This window comes from Arachis duranensis, chromosome 5, assembly GCF_000817695.3.
Source record: "Arachis duranensis cultivar V14167 chromosome 5, aradu.V14167.gnm2.J7QH, whole genome shotgun sequence".
NCBI lineage: Eukaryota > Viridiplantae > Streptophyta > Magnoliopsida > Fabales > Fabaceae > Arachis > Arachis duranensis.
Window position 1 is genome coordinate 40,324,353 of NC_029776.3, and position 5,179 is coordinate 40,329,531.

The following is a 5,179-nucleotide window of genomic DNA, read 5'->3' on the forward strand; positions in this document are numbered from 1 at the left end:
GAGGCAACCCAATTTTTATTTTATCTAATTTTATTTTTATTTTATGTTTTATTAGGTTCATGATCATATGGAGTCACAAAATAAATACTAAAATTAAAAACAGAATCAAAAACAGCAGAAGAAAAAGCACACCCTAGAGGAAGGACTTACTGGCGTTTAAATGCCAGTAAGGAGCATCTGGCTGGAGTTCAACACCAGAACAGAGCATGGATCTGGCGTTGAACGCCAGAAACAAGCAACATCCTGGCATTTAAATGCTAGGAATACACCCTGAGGAGATCTAGCGCTGAACGCCAGAAACAAGCATGGAACTGGCATTCAATGCCAGAAACATGCTACACATGGGCGTTGAACGCCCAAAACAAGCATCAATCTGGCGTCTAACCGCCAGAATTGCATGCAAAGGCATTTTACATGCCTAATTGGTGCAGGGATGTAAATCCTTGACACCTCAAGATCTGTGGACCTTACAGGATCCCCACCCACCTCACCCTCTCTCTCTCCATTCACGGTCATCCCTTCTGTTTTCCATTCACCACTCACATCCATCCATTCTTCCCCATACACCCTACCTACCTTCAAAATTCAAAATCTCTTTCCCACCCAATCCGACCCATATAGCCGAATACACACATCCCTCCATCTCCTCCATATCTTCTTCTTATTCTTCTATTTTTTCTTCTTTTGCTCGAGGGCGAGCAATATTCTAAGTTTGGTGTGGTAAAAGCATAGCTTTTTTGTTTTTCCATAACCATTGATGGCACATAAGGCCAAAGAAACCTCTAGAAAGAGGAAAGGGAAGACAAAAGCTTCCACCTCCGAGTCATAAGAGATGGGGAGATTCATCTCAAGGGTCTATAGCTCAGTGGTAGAATATTTGAATGCAAATCAAGAGATCCCTGAGATATCTCAGGGGATACATTTTCCTTCACACAATTTTTGGGAGCAACTAAGGATAGGAGCACCAAAATCACTAGGGATCAAGCAACAAAGGCAAGAAAGAGACATAGAGGAGCTCAAGAGCTCCATTGGTTCTTCAAAAGGAAGACGCCACCCATACTAAGGTGGACTCATTCCTTAACTTCCTTGTTCTTAATTCTATATTTTCCAATTTTTATGCTTCATGTTTGTCTATATTTGTGTCTTTATTACATGATCATTAGTATTTAGTAACTATTTCTTAAGGCTATGAATAATTCCATGAATCCTTCACCTTTCTTAAATGAAAAATGTTTTTAATTCAAAAGAACAAGAAGTACATGAGTTTCGAATTCATCCTTGAATTTAGTTTAATTATATTGATGTGGTGACAATACTTTTTGTTTTCTGAATGAATGCTTGAACAGTGCATATTTTTTATCTTGTTGTTTATGAATGTTAAAATTGTTGGCTCTTCAAAGAATGATGAACAAAGAGAATGTTATTGACAATCTAAAAAATCATGAAAATTGATTCTTGAAGCAAGAAAAAGCGGTGAAAAAGCAAAAGCTTGAAAAAAATTGGCGAAAAACAAATATAGAAAGAAAAAGAAAAAGCAAGCAGAAAAAGCCAATAGCCCTTAAAACCAAAAGGCAAGGGTAAAAAGGATCCAAGGTTTTGAGCATCAATGGATAGGAGGGCCCAAGGAAATAAATCCAGGCCTAAGCGGCTAAATCAAGTTGTCCCTAACCATATGCTTGTGGCATGCAGGTCCAAGTGAAAAGGTTGAGACTGAGTGGTTAAAGTCGTGATCCAAAGCAAAAAGAGTGAGCTCTGGACACCTCTAACTGGGGAGTTTAGCAAAGCTGAATCGCAATCTGAAAAGGTTCACCCAGTCATGTGTCTGTGGCATATCTAGTGGTAATACTGGAAAATAAAGTGCTTAGGGCCACGGCCAAGACTCATAAAAGTAGCTGTGTTCAAGAATCAACAAACTTAACGAGGAGAATCAATAACACTATCTGAAATTCTAAGTTCCTAGAGATGCCAATCATTCTAAACTTCAAAGGATAAAGTGAGGTGCCAAAACTGTTCGGAAGCAAGAAGCTATAAGTCCCGCTGATCTAATTATAACTAATATTCATTGATATTTTGGGATTTATAGTATATTCTCTTCTTTTTATCCTAATTGATTTTCAGTTGTTTGGGGACAAACAACAATTTAAGTTTGGTGTTGTGATGAGCGGATAATTTATACGCTTTTTGGCATTGTTTTTAGGTAGTTTTTAGTAGGATCCAGCTACTTTTAGGGATGTTTTCATTAGTTTTTATGCTAAATTCGCATTTCTGGACTTTACTATGAGTTTGTGTGTTTTTCTATGATTTCAGGTAATTTCTGGCTGAAATTGAGGGAGCTGAGCAAAACTCTGATAAGGAGGCTGACAAAGGACTGCTGATGCTGTTGGAATCTGACCTCCCTACACTCGAAATGAATTTTCTGGAGCTACAAAACTCCAAATGGCGCGCTCTCAATAGCTTTGGAAAGTAGACATCCAGCACTTTCTAGCAATATATAATAGTTCATACTTTATTTGTGATTAAATGATGTAAACTGGCGCTCAACGCCAGTTCCATGCTACATTCTGGAGTCAAACGCCAGAAACACGTCACGAACCAGAGTTGAACGCCAAAAACATGTTACAACTTGGCGTTCAACTCCAAAAGAAGCCTCAGCTCGTGTAAAGTTCAAGATCAGCCCAAGCACACACCAAGTGGGCTCCGAAAGTGGATTTCTGCATCAATTACTTACTTCTGTAAACCCTAGTAGCTAGTCTAGTATAAATAGGACTTTTTACTATTGTATTCAGTGTCTTTGGATTGTCAAGTCTTTGATTGTCAAGTCTTTTGACCATTCGGTCTTTTGATTACGTTTTGGGGACTGGCCATTCGGCCATGCCTGAACCTTCATCACTTATGTATTTTCAACAGTGGAGTTTCTACACACCATAGATTAAGGGTGTGGAGCTCTGTTGTACCTCAAGTTTTAATGCAATTACTACTATTTTCTATTCAATTCAGCTATTTCTGTTCTAATATATTCGTTGCACTTCAACATGATGAATGTGATGATCCGTGACACTCATCATCATTCTCACCTATGAACGCGTGACTGACAACCACTTCCGTTCTACTTTAGACCGGGCGCATATCTCTTGGATTCCTTAATCAGAATCTTCGTGGTATAAGCTAGATTGATGGCGGCATTCATGAGAATCCGGAAAGTCTAAACCTTGTCTGTGGTATTCCAAGTAGGATTCAGGGATTGAATGACTGTGACGAGCTTCAAACTCGTGATTGTTGGGCGTGATGACAAACGCAAAAGAATCAAGGGATTCTATTCCAACATGATCGAGAACCGACAGATGATTAGTCGTGCCGTGACAGAGCATTTGGACCTTTTTCACTAAGAGGATGGGATGTAGCCATTGATAACCGTGATGCCCTACATACAGCTTGCCATGGAAAGGAATAAGAAGGATTGAAGGAAGGCAGTAGGAAAGCAGAGATCCAACAGGGACAAGCATCTCCATACACTTAAATGAAATTCCCACCATTGAATTACATGAGTAACTCTATCTTTATTTTCTGCTTTATTTATTATTCGAAAACTCCATAACATTTACTATCCACCTAACTGAGATTTACAAGATGGTCATAGCTTGCTTCATGCCAACAATCTCCATAGGATCGACCCTTACTCACGTAAGGTATTACTTGGACGACCCAGTGCACTTGCTGGTTAGTTGTGCGGAGTTGTGACTAAGTGTGATTCACGTTTGAGAGCGCTACCAAGTTTTTGGCGCCATTGTTGATGATCACAATTTCGTGCACCGTGCTCCATTCTGAAAGCATGTCAGAAGGACACCTTCTGGTCAATTGCTTGTATCTTTCCCAAGCTTCATAGAGGGATTCACCTTCCTTCTGTTTGAAGGTTTGAACTTCCACTCTAAGTTTTCTCATCTTTTGAGGTGGAAAGAATTTAGCTAAGAAGGCATTGACTAGCTTTTCCCAAGAGTTTAGGCTGTCTCTAGGATGTGAGTTCAACCATATACTAGCTCTGTCTCTTACAGCAAAAGGGAAAAGCATAAGTCTGTAGACCTCGGGATCAACTCCATTGGTCTTAACAGTGTCATAGATTTGCAAAAATTTTTCCAAGAACTGATGAGGATCTTCCAATGGAAGTCCATGAAACTTGCACTTCTGTTACATCAGAGAAACTAATTGAGACTTAAGCTCAAAGTTGTTTACTCCAATGGCAGGAATAGAGATTCTTCTCCCATAGAAGTCGGGAGTAGGTGCAGTAAAGTCACCAAGCACCTTTCTTACATTATTGTTGTTGGGTTCGGCCATGGCTGTTTTGTCTGCTTCCTTTTTGAAATTTTCTGTCAGGTCCTCTTCAGAGTGTTGTGCTTTAGCTGCTCTTAGCTTCCTCTTCAAGGTCCTTTCAGGTTCAGAATCAGCTTCAACAAGAATGCATTTGTCCTTGTTCCTGCTCATATGAAAGAGAAGAGAACAAGAAAGTATGAAATCTTCTATGTCGCAGTATAGAGATTCATTGAGGTGTTAGAGGAAAATAGGAATAGAGGGATCAGGTAGATAGAGAAGATTTTGAACATATAAAGAAGGATAGAGTCTGAATTGCTAATTGAGGAGAAGTGTCAGTCCTTAAATAGAAAGAGGTGAGAGGGGGCGATTTTCGAAAACAAATTTTTAAATAAAACTAAAAAAATTTTAAAATAATTAAAAAGAATTTTGAAAAAAGTGGTTGATGGTTTTTCAAAAATTAAAAGCGAGAAAGTGGTTAGGTGGTTTTGAAAAAGGTTTTGAAATTAGCAATCAAAAAGATATGATTGAAAATTATTTTGAAAAAGATGTGATTGAGAAGACATGATTGAGAAGATATGATTGAAAAAGAAATTAAAAAGATTTGATTTTTGAAATTGATGACTTGACTAACAAGAAATTAAAAGATATGATTTCTAAATTTCAAATATTGAACCTTTCTTAACAAGAAAGTAACAAACTTGAAATTTTTGAATCACAACATTAATTGTTAGCAAGGATTTTCGAAAATATTAAAAGAAAAATGAAAAAGATATGATTGATAAGAGAGGGTATGAAAAAGATAAGATTTTGAAAAATTAGTTTTAAAACTTGAAAAATTGAAAAATATTTGAATTGAAAACAAAATTACCTCCTT

General features: G+C 37.8%; 1 non-coding gene across 1 annotated transcript; it reads left to right on the forward strand.

Moving 5' to 3' along the window:
• The first annotated feature begins 3,825 nt into the window (after positions 1–3,825).
• On the forward strand, positions 3,826–3,933 carry LOC127747924 (small nucleolar RNA R71). The gene has a single exon (XR_008009870.1). It is a non-coding gene; the product is annotated as a small nucleolar RNA R71 (small nucleolar RNA).
• The last annotated feature ends 1,246 nt before the right edge of the window (positions 3,934–5,179 follow it).